We start from the raw sequence: 20,443 nt of genomic DNA on the forward strand, positions 1-20,443 counted from the left end.
CTGTGTGGGGTCGGCCATGAAGTCGGCGATCTTCTGAATCTGGAATCGGAATTCCGATACCGATTCCCGATATGTTTAAGATATCGGGAACTGGTATCGGAATTCAGATTTAAGTGTAAAATAAAGAATAAAAATAAAAAATATTGCTATACTCACCCTTGGACGCGCCCTGGTTGTAACCGGGAGCCTTCCTTCCTAAGAATCAGCGCTTGAAGGAACTTTCGATGACGTCACGGTTTCTGATTGGTCGCGTGACGCCCATGTGACCGCTCACACAACCAATCAGAAGCCGTGACGTCATCGAAAGGTCCTTCAAGCGCTGATTCTTAGGAAGGAAGGCTGCGGGTTACAAACCAGAGCGCGTCCGAGGGTGAGTATATTCTTAATAGGTATATACTCACCCTCCACCAAGAGAACTCAATGTTGGAGTTGAACTGTTCGGCTTCCAGTAATTAACCCCTTAACGACCGCCGATACGCCTTTTAACGCCAGCCGCTAAGGGTACTTAAACCACAGCGCCGTTAATTAACGGCGCTGTGGAAAAAGTAAATAGCGCCCCCAGAGTCGGATTTTCTCCGGGGTCTCGGCTGCCGGGGGTAGCCGAGACCCCAGAGAACATGATTCAGGGTTTTTTTACCGACCCCACTTTTGCGATCGCCGGTAATTAACCGTTTTCCGGCGATCGCCAAAAAAAAAAAAAAAACGCGATTTCCCTTTTAATTTCTCTATCCTCTGATGTGATTGCACATCAGAGGACAGAGAAATGGGGTCCCCAATAGCCCCCCGATACTTACCTGCCTCCCCCGATGCTCCTTGTGGCTCCCGATGGGCGCCGCGATCTTTTTCCGGCAAAAAAATGGCGGGCGCATGCGCAGTGCACCCGCCGGCCAGCATCGGGAGGATCTTTGGGGTCTCAGCTGCCGAGGGTAGCCGAGACCCCAAAGAACATGATCGGGGTCGGTTTTACCGACCCCTGTTTTGTGATCGCCGGTAATTAACTGTTTACCGGTGACCGCAAAAAAAAAAAAAGCAAAGTGTAATTCTCTGTCCTCTGATGTGATCGCACATCAGAGGACAGAGAAATAGGGGGATTCGGGGACCCTATTATACTTGCCGGTGTCCCTGGGTCCTCCTGCTGCTCCTCCTGGCCGCCGGCGTTTTCATGGGAACAGAAAATGGCGGGCGCATGCACAGTGCGCCCGCCATCTGTCGCCATCTGCCGGCCGGCAGGAGAAGAGCAGTTGGGGCTAAAATTAGGGTTAGGGCTAGGGTTAGGGTTAGGGCTAGGGTTAGGGCTAGGGTTAGGGTTGGGGCTAAATTTAGGGTTAGGGTTGGGGCTAAATTTAGGGTTAGGGTTCTTTCACACTTACGTCGGTACGGGGCCGTCGCAATGCGTAAGCCCGACATACCGACGCACGTTGTGAAAATTGTGCACAACGTGGGCAGCCGATGTAGTTTTTCAACGCATCTGCTGCCCAATCTATGTCCTTGGGAGGAGGGGGGCGGAGTTACGGAGTTAGGGTTTGAATTAGGGTTGGTATTAGGGTTAGGGTTGGCATTAGGGTTACGCTTGGGATTAGGGTTAGGTTTGGGATTAAGGTTAAGGTTAGGGTTGTGATTAGGGGTGTATTGGGATTAGGGTTAGGTTTGAGGTTAGGGTTGAGATTAGGATTAGGGGTGTGTTGGATTTAGGGTTTTAATTAGGGTTATGGTTAGTGTTGACATTAGGGTTGTTTTGGGGTTAGGGTTGTGATTATCATTAGGGTTAGTGATTAGAATTATGGATCGGGTTGGGATTAGAGTTAGGGGTGTGTTGAGGTTAGGGTTGGAGCTAGAATTGGGGGGTGTACACTGTTTCGGTACATCAGGGGGTCTCCAAACATGACAGCCAATTTTGCGCTCAAAAAGTTAAATGGTGCTCCCTCCCTTCTGAGCTCTGCCGTGCGCCCAAACAGTGGGTTACCCCCACATATGGGGCATCAGTGTACTCGGCATAAATTGGACAACAACTTTTGGGGGGTTACTACTGTTTAGGTACATCGGGGGCTCTGCAAACGCAACATAACGCCCACAGACCATTCTATCTAAGTCTGCATTCCAAAACGGCGCTCCTTCCCTTCCGAGCTCTGCCGTGCGCCCAAACAGTGGTTTACCCCCACATATGGGGTACCAGCATACTCAAGACAAATTGGACAACAACGTTTGGGGTCCGATTTCTCTTGTTACCCTTGTGAAAATAAAAACTTGGGGGCTAAAAAATCTTTTTTGTGGAAAAAAAAATATTTTTTATTTTCACGACTCTGCATTATAAACTTCTGTGAAGCATTTGGGCATTCAAAGTTCTCACCACACATCTAGATAAGTTCCATGGGGGGTCTAGTTTCCAAAATGGGGTCACTTGTGGGGGGTTTCTACTGTTTAGGCACATCAGGGGCTCTCCAAACACGACATGGCGTCCGATCTCAATTCCAGACAATTCTACATTGAAAAAGTAAAACGGCACTCCTTCTCTTCCAAGCTCTGCGGTGCGCCCAAACAGTGGTTTACCCCCACATATTGGGTATCGACATGCTCAAGAGAAATTGCACTACAACTTTTGTGGTCTATTTTCTCCTGTTACTCTTATGAAAATAAAAATTTGGGGGCAAAAAATCATTTTTGTAGAAAAAATGCGATTTTTTATTTTCACGGCTCAACGTTATAAACTTCTGTAAAGCACATGGGGGTTAAAAGTGCTCACCACACATCTAAATAAGTTCCTTAAGGGGTCTAGTTTCCAAAATGGTGTCACTTGTGGGGGGTTTCCACTGTTTAGGCACATCAGGGGCTCTCCAAACGCGACATGGCGTCCAATCTCAATTCCAGCCAATTCTACATTGAAAAAGTAAAATGGCACTCCTTCTCTTCCAAGCTCTGCGGTGCGCCCAAACAGTGGTTTACCCTCACATATGGGGTATCGACGTATTCAGGAGAAATCGCACAACAACTTTTGTGGTCTAATTTCTCCTGTTACTCTTGTGAAAATAAGAATTTGTGGGCTAAAATATCATTTCTGTGTAAACAAATGCGATTTTTTATTTTCACGACTCTACGTTATTAACATCTGTGAAGCTCTTGGGGGTTCAAAGTGCTCACCGCACATCTAGATAAGTTCCTTAAGGGGTCTAGTTTCCAAAATGGTGTCACTTGTGGGGGGTTTCCACTGTTTAGGCACATCAGGGGCTCTCTAAACGTGACATGGCGTCCAATCTCAATTCCAGCCAATTCTGCATTGAAAAAGTCAAACGGCGCTCCTTCACTTCCAAGTTCTGCGGTGCGCCCAAAAAGTGGTTTACCCCCACATATGGGGTATCGGCGTATTCAGGAGAAATTGCATAACAAAATTTATGGTTATATTTCTGTTTTTACACTTGTGAAAATAAAAAAATGGTTCTGAATTAAAATGTTTGCAAAAAAAAGTTAAATGTTCATTTTTTCCTTCCACATTGTTACTTGGTTATTTTCTATCATATAGACCCCTCAAAATGACTTCAAATGTGATGTGGTCCCTAAAAAAAAATGGTGTTGTAAAAATGAAAAATTGCTGGTCAACTTTTAACCCTTATAACTCCCTCACAAAAAAAAATTTGTTTCCAAAATTGTGCTGATGTGAAGTAGACATGTGGGAAATGTTATTTATTAACTATTTTTCATGACATATCTCTCTGATTTAAGGGCATAAAAAAACAAACTTTGAAAATTGCAAAATTTTAAAAATTTTCGCCATATTTCCATTTTTTTCATAAATAATCGCAAGCATTATCGAAGAAATGTTACCACTAACATGAAGTACAATATGTCTCGAAAAAACAATCTCAGAATCAGCGGGATCCGTTGAAGCGTTCCAGAGTTATAACCTCATAAAGTGACAGTGGTCAGAATTGTAAAAATTGGCTCGGTCATTAAGTACCAAATTGGCTCTGTCACTAAGGGGTTAAGCTAATTGCGGGAGGCATTATAAGGATAACCTTTGTGGGGTAGGGACCATCCCTGAAGAAGGAGAAAGGCATCTCCGAAACGCGTAGGATAGAGGTCCCTACCGCACTTCATACACATCACCGAGTTGTAGTAGCGGTCACGTGGGTCACTACGTCACACAGGTCCTGCAAACTAGCCGGACTTACCGCTCATACCACATGCGGCGTCGGCTCAGCAGGACCCTGCTTCCACCTGCATTCTGGTGAGTGGCTGCCACCGGCCGGGGCAGCCACTAGCCTTGATAAAGACTTTACATTTTGGACTAAAACTGCCGTTGCACGGCAGAATAAAGTCATCTGGACTCCGCAGAAGCTCAACACGGCGGGTAAGAGAACCCTCCCGGCATCTTTTCACATTGCAGGTTAATTGACTTATACCAACTAGCTCTGCACTTTTATTTATGGCTGTTTACTATTATTTTTATCATGGACCATATTTTTTATTATTAAGCACCCAGTTTTATCAAAATTTATTTTGGAATGGTATTTGCAGACGTATATTGCTTGAGGACACCCATTTAGCATTTTTGAGTGGCTTTTTTCCAGCGCGAACCTGTATATACGCTTATATACACGTGTTACTATAAAAACTGATACCTGCATTTTTTTCAGCATTTTTTGCACCACCTATTGCTTTCAATGTGTGAAAAATGCTGCAAAAACCCTGAAAGAAGTGACATGATGCGTTCTGCAAAAAACAACTTATTGCACAAAATATTGAGGACAAAAAAAACAAGATATGTGCATGAGATTTCTGAAATCTCATAGACTTTGCTTGTACTGCAAGAGGAAGCTGAAGATTTGCATAAAAAAACCACATTCAAAAATGCAGAAAAAATGCAATGTGTGAACATAACCTTAACCCCTTCCTGACATATGACGTACTATCCCGTCGAGGTGGGGTGGGCCCGTATGACCACCGATGGGATAGTACATCATAGCGATCGCGGCCGGGTGTCAGCTGACTATCACAGCAGATATCTGGCACAATGTGCCAGGAGTGGTCACGGACCGCTCCCGGCACATTAACCCCCGGCACACTGCGATCAAACATGATCGCGGTGTGCCGGCGGTATAGGGAAGCATCGCGCAGGGAAGGGGCTCCCTGCAGGCTTCCCTGAGACCCCCTCAGCAACGCGATGTGATCGCGTTGCTGCGAGGGTCTCTTATCTCTCCTCCCTGCAGCAGGCCCGGATCCAAAATGGCCGTGGCATCCGGGTCCTGCTGGGAGGGAGGTGGCTTACCAAGTGCCTGCTCAGAGCAGGCGCTTGGTAAGCCTGCAGTGCTGGAAGTCAGATCGCTGATCTGACAGAGTGCTGTGCAAACTGTCAGATCAGCGATCTGTGATGTCCCCCCGGGACAAAGTAAAAAAGTTCTTTAAAAAATTTCCACATGTGTTAAAAAAAAAAAAAATTCCTAAATAAAAAAAAAATATATATATTATTCCCATAATACATTTCTTTATCTAAATAAAAAAACAGACAATAAAAGTACACATATTTAGTATCACCGCTTCCGTAGCGACCCAACCTATCAATCTGTCCCACTAGTTAACCCCTTCAGTAAACACCGTAAGGAAAAAAAAAGAAGAAGCAAAAAACAACGCTTTATTATCATACCGCCAAACAAAAAGTGGAATAACACGCGATCAAAAAGACAGATACAGTGGGGCAAAAAAGTATTTAGTCAGTCAGCAATAGTGCAAGTTCCACCACTTAAAAAGATGAGAGGCGTCTGTAATTTACATCATAGGTAGACCTCAACTATGGGAGACAAACTGAGAAAAAAAATCCAGAAAATCACATTGTCTGTTTTTTTAACATTTTTTTTGCATATTATGGTGGAAAATAAGTATTTGGTCAGAAACAAAATTTCATCTCAATACTTTGTACTATATCCTTTGTTGGCAATGACAGAGGTCAAACGTTTTCTGTAAGTCTTCACAAGGTTGCCACACACTGTTGTTGGTATGTTGGCCCATTCCTCCATGCAGATCTCCTCTAGAGCAGTGACGTTTTTGGCTTTTCGCTTGGCAACACGGACTTTCAACTCCCTCCAAAGGTTTTCTATAGGGTTGAGATCTGGAGACTGGCTAGGCCACTCCAGGACCTTGAAATGCTTCTTACGAAGCCACTCCTTCGTTGCCCTGGCGGTGTGCTTTGGATCATTGTCATGTTGAAAGACCCAGCCACATTTCATCTTCAATGCCCTTGCTGATGGAAGGAGGTTTGCACTCAAAATCTCACGATACATGGCCCCATTCATTCTTTCATGTACCCGGATCAGTCGTTCTGGCCCCTTTGCAGAGAAACAGCCCCAAAGCATGATGTTTCCACCACCATGCTTTACAGTAGGTATGGTGTTTGATGGATGCAACTCAGTATTCTTTTTCCTCCAAACACGACAAGTTGTGTTTCTACCAAACAGTTCCAGTTTGGTTTCATCAGACCATAGGACATTCTCCCAAAACTCCTCTGGATCATCCAAATGCTCTCTAGCAAACTTCAGACGGGCCCGGACATGTACTGGCTTAAGTAGTGGGACACGTCTGGCACTGCAGGATCTGAGTCCATGGTGGCGTAGTGTGTTACTTATGGTAGGCCTTGTTACATTGGTCCCAGCTCTCTGCAGTTCATTCACTAGGTCCCCCCGCGTGGTTCTGGGATTTTTGCTCACCGTTCTTGTGATCATTCTGACCCCACGGGGTGGGATTTTGCGTGGAGCCCCAGATCGAGGGAGATTATCAGTGGTCTTGTATGTCTTCCATTTTCTAATTATTGCTCCCACTGTTGATTTCTTCACTCCAAGCTGGTTGGCTATTGCAGATTCAGTCTTCCCAGCCTGGTGCAGGGCTACAATTTTGTTTCTGGTGTCCTTTGACAGCTCTTTGGTCTTCACCATAGTGGAGTTTGGAGTCAGACTGTTTGAGGGTGTGCACAGGTGTCTTTTTATACTGATAACAAGTTTAAACAGGTGCCATTACTACAGGTAATGAGTGGAGGAAAGAGGAGACTCTTAAAGAAGAAGTTACAGGTCTGTGAGAGCCAGAAATCTTGATTGTTTGTTTCTGACCAAATACTTATTTTCCACCATAATATGCAAAAAAAATGATAAAAAAACAGACAATGTGATTTTCTGGATTTTTTTTTCTCAGTTTGTCTTCCATAGTTGAGGTCTACCTATGATGTAAATTACAGACGCCTCTCATCTTTTTAAGTGGTGGAACTTGCACTATTGCTGACTGACTAAATACTTTTTTGCCCCACTGTATAAATAACCATGGTACTGCCGAAAACGTCATCTTGTCCCGCAAAAAACAAGCCACCATACAATATCATCAGCAAAAAAGTAAAAAAGTTATAGTCCTGAGAATAAAGCAATGCCAAAATAATTATTTTTTCTATAAAATAGTTTTTATTGTATAAAAGTGCCAAAACATAAAAAAAGATATAAATGAGATATCGCTGTAATCGTATTGACCCGAAGAATAAAACTGCTTTATCCATTTTACCAAATGTGAAACAGTATAAACGCCTCCCCCCAAAAAATTCAGGAATAGCTGGTTTTTGGTCATTCTGCCTCACAAAAATGGGAATAAAAAGCGATCAAAAATGGTCATGTGTCAGAAAATGTTTCCAATAAAAACGTCAACTCCTCCCGCAAAAAACAAGACCTCACATGACTCTGTGGACCAAAATATGGAAAAATTATAAGTCTCAAAATGTGGAGATGCAAAAACTTTTTTGCTATATAAAGCGTCTTTTAATGTGTGACAGCTGCCAATCATAAAAATCCGCTATAAAAAACACTATAAAAGTAAATCAAACCCCCCTTCATCACCTCCTTAGTTAGGGAAAAATAATAAAATTTAAAAAAAAAATGAATTTATTTCCACTTTCCCGTTAGGGCTAGGGTTAGGGCTAGGGTTAGGGTTAGGGCTAGGGTTAGGGTTGGAGCTAAAGTCAGGGTTAGGGTTGGGGCTAAAGTTAGGGTTAGGGTTGGGGCTAAAGTTAGGGTTAGGGTTGGAGCTAAAGTTAGGGTTAGGATTGGGGCTAAAGTTAGGGTTAGGGTCGGGGCTAAAGTTAGGGTTAGGGTTGGGGCTAAAGTTAGGGTTGGGGCTAAAGTTAGGGTTTGGATTACATTTACGGTTGGGATTAGGGTTTGGATTAGAGTTAGGGGTGTGTCAGAGTTAGGGGTGAGGTTAGGGTTACTGTTGGGATTAGAGTTAGGGGTATGTTAGGATTAGGGTTTCAGTTAGAATTGTGGGTTTCCACTGTTTAGGCACATCAGGGGCTGTCCAAACGCGACATGGCGTATGATCTCAATTCCAGCCAATTCTGCGTTGAATAAGTAAAACAGTGCTCCTTCCCTTCCGAGCTCTCCCGTGCGCCCAAACAGGGGTTTACCCCAACATATGGGGTATCAGCGTACTCGGGGCAAATTGTACAACAATTTTTGGGGTCCAAGTTCTCTTGTTACCCTTGGGAAAATAAAAATTTGGGGGGGCTAAAAATTATTTTTGTGGGGAAAAAAAGATTTTTTATTTTCACGGCTCTACGTTGTAAATGGTAGTGAAACACATGGGGGTTCAAAGTCCTCACAACACATCTAGATAAGTTCCATGGGAGGTCTAGTTTCCAATATGGGGTCACTTGTGGGTTTTTTTTATTGTTTGGGTACATCAGAAGCTCTGCAAATGCAACTTGACGCCTGCAGACCAATCCATCTAAGTCTGCATTCCAAATGGCGCTCCTTCCCTTCCGAGCTCTGCCATGCGCTCAAACAGTGGTTCCCCCCACATATGGAGTATCAGCGTACTCAGGACAAATTGTACAACAACTTTTGGGGTCCAATTTATCCTGTTACCCTTGTTAAAATTACAAAACTGAGGGCTAAAATATCATTTTTGTGAAAAAAAAAGAATTTTTATTTTCACGGCTCTGCGTTATAAGCTGTAGTGAAACACTTGGGGGTTCAAAGCTCTCAAAACACATCTAGATAAGTTCCTTAGGGGGTTTACTTTCCAAAATGGTGTCACTTGTGGGGGGTTTTAATGTTTAGGCACATCAGGGGCTCTCCAAACCCAACATGGTGTCCCAACACAATTCCAGTCAATTTTGCATTGAAAAGTCAAATGGCGCTCCTTCCCTTCCGATCTCTGCCATGCGCCCAAACAGTGGTTTACATCCACATAAGGGGGAAAAGCGTATTCAGGACAAATTGTGCAACAACTTTTGGGGTCCAATTTCTTCTCTTACCCTTGGGAAAATAAAAAATTGGGGGCGAAAAGATCATTTTTGTGAAAAAATATGATTTTTTATTTTTACGGCTCTGCATTATAAACTTCTGTGAAGCACTTGATAGGTCAAATTGCTCACCACAGATCTAGATAAGTTCCTTAGGGGGTCTACTTTCCAAAATGGTGTCACTTGTGGCCATCTCAATTCCAGTCAATTTTGCATTGAAAAGTCAAATGGCGCTCCTTCCCTTCCGAGCTCTGCCATGCGCCCAAACAGTGGTTTACCCCCACATATGGGGTATCAGCGTACTTAGGACAAATTGTACAACAACTTTTGTGGTCCAGAGAAAGGAGAGTCAAAACTGGCCAGAAAATTAGAAAAAAGTTACATTTATTGAAAATTCATTACATTAATTTTCACATAATAGCATACATGTAATATACAATAGTTTATATTGCGACTGCATCCATGGATACAACCAGTGACCCAGGTTAACAAGACAGGACACTTGTAAGTGTAATAAACAGTGTTTTTAAATCATGACTAAAAAAGAAATACTACCCACATATGAGTGCTAATGAGTCTAGTGTGTAGCGATCAAACCAAGTGGTATAATCACACTAGCTGTGCTACTGAGATCGCCACACATCATAAACACACAAAGTGCAACATGTGAGATTGATTAAGTAAGCTAATTACCCATATGTGTTTACGAGTCCTGTCTGGGTCACGTACTCCAACGCGCGTTTCGTGTTCATTTGTCACCGCTTCCTCAGGGGCGTGGCTTAATAAGGATCTCAGTCCGGTTTAAATAATGATTACATCCGATCACGTGATTAAATAAGAAACTAGTGCGCAAGTGTGAAACGCTGGCCAATCTCCACGTTGCGCCCCAAGCCTCGATCCGAGCAGACAAGTCCCAGTCACGTGAGCGGTTCGGCGCCACGCCCACATCACACCACATAGGACCGCTACTAAGAAGGAAGTGAGGCGCAGCCAGTTCTACATGCCAGCGTGTGTTATTCCAAGGTGACAGTGCCTATAACGTGCATAACTACCATATAACGACCAAATAAATAAGTGCATTTAGATAAATACTAATGCGGAAAATTAGATAGTGCGCATGCGTGTACCGCAAAAAAGATTCCTTTGTATATCTCAGCCCTCTATCCCCATTGGTCGGCCTCAGTCGCACCCACAGAATGTGGTGCAGGACCAACCTCTGGTAGAATATAATGCTGAGGTGAAAACCTATCAAGTCATACTGATATCAGGCTTAAAGTGACTAGTGCTATGGATACCAAATGAAAGAAAATGTATATAAAAAAATAGGGTGAAAAAACCCATTAAATTATACCAGTAGAAGATAAAAAGTGACTAGTGCAATCAGTGCCAGATGAACAACATCATCCACTATTTAAACTAGTAATACTGACAACTTTTATTCCACATAGACAAGATTAAGCCCTTAGGCAAATACATAAATAAAATATACAAACGCCATAGGCAATGAATATACTGACATTAGGGACATATCAGAACTATTAAAGATATACACCACTGTTTGCTAATAATGAATATATATGATCACAAAAACAGACAAACCATGTCAGTCTATCAAGCATATTAAATAAATGTCCATCTAATTACATTTAATAATAAGCAATGCATATCATCATATTTCATATAGGCTTGAGCAATCCACTTCGGATCATTATTATTCCTCCATCCAAGGGTATTAGGATTCTCCGGTCTTTTGTTTTCCTCATGAGCGTCCCAAACGTCAGAAATCATATGGATATGGACAAAAGTATAAGCACACTAAAAATGTATAAAAAGCAGAGATACAAAATTATTTAATCACGTGATCGGATGTAATCATTATTTAAACCGGACTGAGATCCTTATTAAGCCATGCCCCCTGAGGAAGCGGTGACAAACAAACGCGAAACGTATGGGTAATTAGCTTACTTATTCAACCTCACATGTTGCACTTTGTGTGTTTATGATGTGTGGCGATCTCAGTAGCACAGCTAGTGTGATTATACCACTTGGTTGGATCGCTACACACCAGACTCATTAGCACTCATATGTGGGTAGTATTTCTTTTTTAGTCATGATTTAAAAACACTGTTTATTACACTTACAAGTGTCATGTCTTGTTAACCTGGATCACTGGTTGTATCCATGGATGCAGTCGCTATATAAACTATTGTATATTACATGTATACTATTATGTGAAAATTAATGTAATGAATTTTCATTAAATGTAACTTTTTGCTAATTTTCTGGCCAGTTTTGACTCTCCTTTCTCCGGTTTAATAATTTGCATAAAGAGTCGCCGTGTATATTTATAGAATATCAATAACTGCTACCTTCCTTTTTATATGCTTATTTCTGTATATTTTACAGCAACTAAAGTCAGTTACAACATGGATTACAAAGCCTGTGAACAGATGTGGCTGACACAGTTAAATTATGTGTTTTGTGACGATCCTGGTACATCCCTGATGGGTAATGGTAGAGACAAACAAGAAATTTTCAGATAACTCAAAGACCATCTCAATAAGCGCCTAAGAACCTGGTGGAATCGGGCCTTCCTTAATAAATATTTAGAAAAAGGTCTTATACCGAGAGGACTCAGGATTCAGGTTTTCCCTTCCTTTGAGATAGACGATGCCACTTTTAGACAGAAATGGGAGGAATTGGCCACAGGGTGTTCTAGAGGTTTTATGGAACTTCTAGCTCAGAACAATCAAATGAATTTGGAGATCTTGGATAAAAATATTGAAGCGCTTCAAATCAAACTAAAGCAAGATCTGCCTAGTGAAACCCTGGCTCAGTTCAATACAGAGTTGGAGAATGAATTTAGCAAGTGGGAAAAAGGTATTTGTGAAAACAAATCAAGGAAATTCCAACGGGACATGAGTGATCAACAGTCCAATACCATCTATAGATGGAATAGGAGGGGAAACCGGTCGAGGGGATCCTCCCGTGCCAGATCTGCCTCCACGGTATCAATAGCATCCAGTGAGGAGTCAAATAAGACACAACCAAGGTTTTATGATCTACGTAACTCTGGCTTCAATCGAGAGAGAAATGTTGGGAAACGTAAAAACCTCCAGAATAATCAACCAAATAAAAAGGACAAAAAGGGCTTGGAGGTAATTAATCTTTCCCATCATGTTCTCTCTGGTGATCAATTGGATGTTTTACAAAGGGGTCTTACCTTCTCCCCTACTAATAAATTTGATCTTTTTACAGCCACCAAGGACTTACACCTCTTCTCAAGGAAACTAATCCTCAAGAAATTATTTGAGAAGGGTGGCCATGAGTTAACTAATGATGATATTGAAAGGGAGGCATTGTTGCACTGGAGGATCTCTTAGACGAACAGACATCTGATATGGTGAGTACTTTTCCGCGTGACTGCAGACCCAGATCTACCACATTTCTCCCCTTGTCTCTGTGTCCAGCAGTGGAGATTTTCACCAAAATGGTTGCACAAGAATTTCAGAAAATATCTACTAAACGTAAATATGATAATTTAACATCTAATCAAAGATTAGCTCTTGAGCAACTCAGGAGTTATGAGGACGTTGTGATTAAACCAGCAGACAAGGGGGGAAATGTGGTTCTTTGGCCCAAAACCCTCTATGAGAGGGAAGCATTCGAACATCTTAGAGGCAAAGAAACATACAAGAAGTTAGACTATAATCCAACAAACAATTTCCTCCATGAATTGGAGGGTATTTTGGTGGATGCACATGAGAGGGGTATCATTCCTAAACAAGTGCTGGATGGTTTACTCACTAAATCCCCCAAGGTACCAATGCTTTATTTCGTCCCGAAGATCCACAAAAATCCCATTGACACACCAGGTTGTCTGATAGTCTCGGGCATGGGAGGGTTGAGTGACCCCATATGCAAATTTGTGGATTACTATTTAAAACCTTTGGTAGAGTCACTCCCCTCCTATGCTAGAGACACGTTGGATGTCCTTCGTCGGATCAATGGGATTCAGTTGGAGGATAACATGTGTCTTGTTACTGCGGATATACAATCCCTATATACCTGTATTGGTCATGGTGTTGGGTTGGAGGCGGTCCGCTTTTTCCTGATGCCAGCAACTGGGATGGTGCTATTTGTGACCTGGTCATGGAACTCTTGACGTTTATACTAACCAAAAATTTTTTGTGTTCAAAGATGTGTTTTACTTACAGCAGTGCGGCACTGCCATGGGCGCGGCCTGTGCACCCTCCTTCGCCAATCTCTTCCTGGGATACTGGGAGAGGGAGATATTTGGTGGGGGGGGGGCCGCAGGCCACGGACCATGTGCAGTGCTGGCTGCGATACATTGATGACCTGTTCATCATATGGCAAGGGCCTGATGATGCTTTGCATGAATTCATGAAACAACTTAATGATAATACATATAATATCAAATTAACGTATCAAACAAGTAAGACCGATGTGGATTTTCTGGACATCAAAATTGAGGTCGATGGTGAATGATATTTGCAGATGGATGTCTTCAGGAAATCCACATCGGTCAATTCACTTCTGCATGCTGTCTCGGGTCATCCATATAGCACTATTAAAGCCATCCCAGTTGGTCAGCATCTTAGGATGAAGCGGATCTGCTCCTCCACCACTAAATTTGAGGCCCAGGCAGCAGACCTCAAAGTCAGATTTCAAACAAGGGGATATAGCAACAAGAACATCAGAAAGGGTATCTGAGAGCTAAATATACATCATGTGATGAACTACTATGCCCAAGCAGTAACAATATTAACCCCTTAATCCCATATGACGTACTATCCCGTCCAGGTGACCTGGGACTTAATTCCCATGGACGGGATAGTACGTCATATGCGATCGGCCGCGCTCACGGGGGGAGCGCGGCCGATCGCGGCCGGGTGTCAGCTGCCTATCGCAGCTGACATCCGGCACTATGTGCCAGGAGCGGTCACGGACCGCTCCCGGCACATTAACCCCCGGCACACCGCGATCAAAGATGATCGCGGTGTGCCGGCGGTGCAGGGAAGCATCGCGCAGGGAGGGGGCTCCCTGCGGGCTTCCCTGAGACGATCGGTACACGGTGATGTGCTCACCGTGTACCGAGCGTCTTCTCCCTGCAGTCCCCGGATCCAAAATGGCCGCCGGGCTGCATCCGGGTCCTGCAGGGAGCACTTCCGGGTCAGGATCAGGCTGCAGCTGCAGCTCTAATCCTGCCCGGCTGTATGTTAGATCACCGATCTAACAGAGTGCTGTGCACACTGTCAGATCGGTGATCTGTGATGTCCCCCCCTGGGACAAAGTGAAAAAGTAAAAAAAAAAATTTCCACACTTGTAAAAAAAAAAATAAAAAAAAAATTCCTAAATAAAGCAGAAAAAAAAAAATATTATTCCCATAAATACATTTCTTTACATAAAAAAAAACAAAAAAACAATAAAAGTACACATATTTAGTATCGCCGCGTCCGTAACGACCCGACCTATAAAACTGGCCCACTAGTTAACCCCTTCAGTGAACACCGTAAGAAAAAAAAAAAAAAAACGAGCCAAAAAACAACGCTTTATTATCATAACGCTGAACAAAGAGTGGAATAACACGCGATCAAAAAGACGGATATAAATAACCATGTTACCTCTGAAAACGTCATCTTGTCCCGCAAAAAACGAGCTGCCATATAGCATCATAACCAAAAAAATAAAAAAGTTATAGTCCTCTGAATAAAGCGATGCCAAAATAATTATTTTTTCTATAAAATAGCTTTTATCGTATAAAAGCGCCAAAACATAAAAAAAATGATATAAATGAGGTGTCGCTGTAATCGTACTGACCCGAAGAATAAAACTGCTTCATCAATTTTACCAAACGCGGAACGGTATAAACGCCTCCCCCAAAAGAAATTCATGAATAGCTGGTTTTTGGTCATTCTGCCTCACAAAAAAATCGGAATAAAAAGCGATCAAAAACTGTCACGTGTCCGAAAATGTAACCGATAAAAACGTCAACTCGTCCCGCAAAAAACAAGACCTCACATGACTCTGTGGACCAAAATATGGAAAAATTATAGGTCTCAAAATGTGGAGACGCAAAAACTTTTTTGCTATAAAAAGCGTCTTTTAGTGTGTGACGGCTGCCAATCATAAAAATCCGCTAAAAAACTCGCTATAAAAGTAAATCAAACCCCCCTTCATCACCCCCTTAGTTAGGCTAGGTTCACATTGCGTTAATGGGTTAACGCTAACGGACAGCGTTGCACGGCGAAAATGTCACAATTAACGCCGTGCAACGGGTCCGTTAGCACAACCATTGACAGCAATGTGATTTTCAGGTGTAGCGCATCGCTAGAGCGTGCCATTTTCGGCTCGCGCTAGCAAGGTGCCATTCTTTTGTGGCGCGCCTCAGACGCTGCTTGCAGCGTCCGCGGCGCGCCCGAGGTCCGATCCCCGATCTTCCAGAGCGGGGACGTTAACGCGACCACTAAACACGACACCTAAAAAGACATTGTGTTAGCGCAATCCGCTAGTGCTAAACGGATTTCCCTAACGCAATGTGAACCTAGCCTTAGGGAAAAATAATAAAATTAAAAAAAATGTATTTATTTCCATTTTCCGGTTAGGGTTAGGGTTAGGGCTAGGGTTGGGGCTAGGGTTAGGGTTTGGATTACATTTACGGTTGGGATTAGGGTTGGGATTAGAATTAGGAGTGTGTCTGGGTTAGGTGTGTGGTTAGGGTTACAGTTGGGATTAGGGTTAGTGGTGCGTTTGGATTAGGGTTTCATTTATAATTGGGGGGTTTCCACTGTTTAGACACATCAGGGGCTCTCCAAACGCGACATGGCGTCCGATCTCAATTCCAGCCAATTCTGCATTGAAAAAGTAAAACAGTGCTCCTTCACTTCCGAGCTCTCCCGTGCGCCCAAACAGGGGTTTACCCCAACATATGGGGTATCAGCGTACTCGAGACAAATTGGACAACAACTTTTTGGGTCCAAGTTCTCTTGTTATCCTTGGGAAAATAAAAATTTGGGGGGCTAAAAATCATTTTTGTGGGAAAAAAAAGGATTTTTATTTTCACGGCTCTGCGTTGTAAACTGTAGTGAAACACTTGGGGGTTCAAAGTTTTCACAACACATCTAGATAAGTTCCATGGGAGGTCTAGTTTCCAATATGGGGTCACTTGTGGGTGGTTTCTACTGTTTGGGTACATCAGGGGCTCTGCAAATGCAACGTGACGCCTGCAGACCAATCCATCTAAGTCTGCATTCCAAATGGCGCTCCTTCCCTTCCGAGCTCTGCCATGAGCCCAAACAGTGGTTCCCCCCCACATATGGGGTATCAGCGTACTCAGGACAAATTGAACAACAACTTTTGGGGTCCAATTTATTCTGTTACCCTTGTAAAAATACAAAGCTGGGGGCTAAAAAATCATTTTTGTGAAAAAAAAAAGAATTTTTATTTTCACGGGTCTGCGTTATAAACTGTAGTGAAACACTTAGGGGTTCAAAGTTCTCACAACACATCTAGATAAGTTCCATGGGAGGTCTAGTTTCTAATATGGGGTCACTTGTGGGGGGTTTGTACTGTTTGGGTACATCAGGGGCTCTGCAAATGCAACGTGACTCCTGCAGACCAATCCATCTAAGTCTGCATTCCAAATGGCGCTCCTTCCCTTCCGAGCTCTGCCATGCGCCCAAACAGTGGTTCCCCCCCACATATGGGGTATCAGCGTACTCAGGACAAATTGGACAACAACTTTTGGGGTCCAATTTATTATGTTACCCTTGTGAAAATACAAAACTGGGGGCTAAAAAATTTTTGCGAAAAAAAAATAAATTTATTTTAACAGCTCTGCGTTATAAACTGTAGTGAAACACTTGGGGGTTCAAAGCTCTCAAAACACATCTAGATAAGTTCCTTAGAGGGTCTAGTTTCCAAAATGGTGTCACTTGTGGGGGTTTTTAATGTTTAGGCACATCAGGGGCTCTCCAAACCAACATGGCGTCCCATCTTAATTCCAGTCAATTTTGCATTGAAAAGTCAAATGGCGCTCCTTCCCTTCCGAGCTCTGCTATGCACCCAAAAAGTGGTTTACCCCCACATATGGGGTATCGTCGCACTCAGGACAAATTGCACAACAATTTTTGTGGTCTAATTTCTTCTCTTACCCTTGGGAAAATAAAAAATTGGGGGCGAAAAGATCATTTTTGTGAAAAAATAAGATTTTTTATTTTTACGGCTCTGCATTATAAACTTCTGTGAAGCACTTGTTGGGTCAAAGTGCTCACCACACATCTAGATAAGTTCCTTAAGGGGTCTACTTTTCAAAATGGTGTCACTTGTGAGGGGTTCCAATGTTTAGGCACATCAGGGGCTCTCCAAACGCAACATGGCGTCCCATCTCAATTCCAGTCAATTTTGCATTGAAAAGTCAAATGGCGCTCCTTTCCTTCCGAGCTCTGCCATGCGCCCAAACAGTGGTTTACCCCCACATATGGGGTATCGTCGCACTCAGGACAAATTGCACAACAACTTTTGTGGTCTAATTTCTTCTCTTACCCTTGGGAAAATAAAAAATTGGTGGCGAAAAGATTATTTTTGTGAAAAAATATGATTTTTTATTTTTACGGCTCTGCATTATAAACTTCTGTGAAGCACTTGTTGGGTCAAAGTGCTCACCACACCTCTAGATAAGTTCCTTAAGGGGTCTACTTTCCAAAATGGTGTCACTTGTGGGGATTTCAATGTTTAGGCACATCAGGGGCTCTCCAAACGCAACATGGCATCCCATCTCAATTCCAGTCAATTTTGCATTGAAAAGTAAAATGGCGCTCCTTCCCTTCCGAGCTCTGCCATACGCCCAAACAATGGTTTACACCCATATACGGGGTATCAGCGTACTCAGGACAAATTGGCCAACAATTTTTGAGGTTCAATTTCTTCTCTTACTCTTGGGAAAATAAAAAATTGGGGGCGAAAAGATCATTTTTGTGAAAAAATATGATTTTTTATTTTTACGGCTCTGCATTATAAACTTCTGTGAAGCAATTGGTGGGTCAAAGTGGTCACCACACATCTAGATAAGTTCCTTAGGGTGTCTACTTTCCAAAATGGTGTCACTTGTGGGGGGTTTCAATGTTTAGGCACATCAGTGGCTCTCCAAACGCAACATGGTGTCCCATCTCAATTCCTGTCAATTTTGCATTTAAAAGTCAAATGGCGCTCCTTCCCTTCCGAGCTCTGCCATGCGCCCAAACAGTGGTTTACCCCCACATATGGGGTATCAGCGTACTCAGTACAGATTGTACAACAATGTTTGGCATCCATTTTATCCTGTTACCCTTGGTAAAATAAAACAAATTGGAGCTGAAATAAATTTTGTGTGAAAAAAAGTTAAATATTCATTTTTATTTAAACATTCCAAAAATTCCTGTGAAACCCCTGAAGGGTTAATAAACTTCTTGAATGTGGTTTTGAGCACCTTGAGGGGTGCAGTTTTTAGAATGGTGTCACACTTGGGTATTTTCTATCATATAGACCCCTCAAAATGACATCAAATGAGATGTGGTCCCTAAAAAAAAATGGTGTTGTAAAAATGAGAAATTGCTGGTCAACTTTGAACCCTTATAACTCCCTAACAAAAAAAAATTTTGGTTCCAAAATTGTGCTGATGTAAAGGAGACATGTGGGAAATGTTACTTATTAAGTATTTTGCGTGACATATCTCTGTGATTTAAGGGCATAAAAATTTAAAGTTGGAAAATTGCGAAATTTTCAAAATTTTCGCCAAATTTCCGTTTTTTTCACAAATAAACGCAAGTTATATCGAATAAATGTTACTACTAAAATGAAGTACAATATGTCACGAGAAAACAATGTCAGAATCGCCAAGATCCGTTGAAGCGTTCCAGAGTTATAACCTCATAAAGGGACAGTGGTCAGAATTGTAAAAATTGGCCCGGTCATTAACGTGCAAACCACCCTCGGGGCTTAAGGGGTTAATAAAAAAAGCAAAGAAATGTCTGAACAACATGGCATAGTATGATTCATTTCTACCTATAATGGGGAATGGGCCACAATGAGGAGCTGTCTCCAAAAACATTGGGGCATCCTCAGGAGTGACCCATTATTTTCCAAATGCCTTAATGACTATCCTTCAATGACTGCCAGAAGGAGCAAAAATGTGAAAGATTTATTGGTGTCAAGCCATTACGTTCCTAGGCTGAACAGATACAACTTTGGATCTGGTGGACCACCCAAGGGTTGTTTCCCTCGTGGTGACTGTATCTCATGTCCGAACATCTCTCGCATGGCCACTTTTGATTCAGTTGATAGTAGAAGGACTTTATCAATTATCACATTACCTGTAACACCACACAGGTTGTTTATTATGCCGTGTGTAGCTGCCCAAAAATATATATTGGACTAACATCCCGTCGTTTGGGCACAAGTACACGTGAACACGTGCGTGACATAATGGCTGCGAAAGATGAGACGGACATGACAAAATTAAAGACCATACCACAGCACTTCAGACATTTTCTTGGCTGTGACCCCAAGTCCTTTATGGCACAGGGAATTGATCATATACAATGTGGTATCAGAGGGGGTGATGTTAAACGCATCCTGGCACAAAGAGAATGTCATTGGATTAGCATATTGGGCACCATGACACCTATGGGCCTTAATGACACGCATGGATTTTCTTCTTTCTTATGAAGTAGTTGTCTGAGGGAACATATCTATTGTTTTTTCTTTACCATCAACCATCAGTTTTAATTTTGTATCTCTGCTTTTTATGCTTTTTAAGCATTTTTAGTGTGCTTATACTTTTGTCCATATTCATATGATTTCTGACGTTGGGGACGTTCATGAGGAAAACAAAAGACCGGAGAATCCTAATACCCTTGGATGGAGGAATAATAATGATCCGAAGTGGATTGCTCAAGCCTATATGAAATATGATGATATGCATTGCTTACTATTAAATGTAATTAGATGGACATTTATTTAATATGCTTGATAGACTGACATGGTTTGTCTGTTTTTGTGATCATATATATTCATTATTAGCAAACAGTGGTGTATATCTTTAATAGTTCTGATATGTCCCTAATGTCAGTATATTCATTGCCTATGGCGTTTGTATATTTTATTTATTTATGTATTTGCCTA

This window comes from Ranitomeya imitator, chromosome 2 (assembly GCF_032444005.1).
Source record: "Ranitomeya imitator isolate aRanImi1 chromosome 2, aRanImi1.pri, whole genome shotgun sequence".
NCBI classification, from domain to species: Eukaryota; Metazoa; Chordata; class Amphibia; order Anura; family Dendrobatidae; genus Ranitomeya; species Ranitomeya imitator.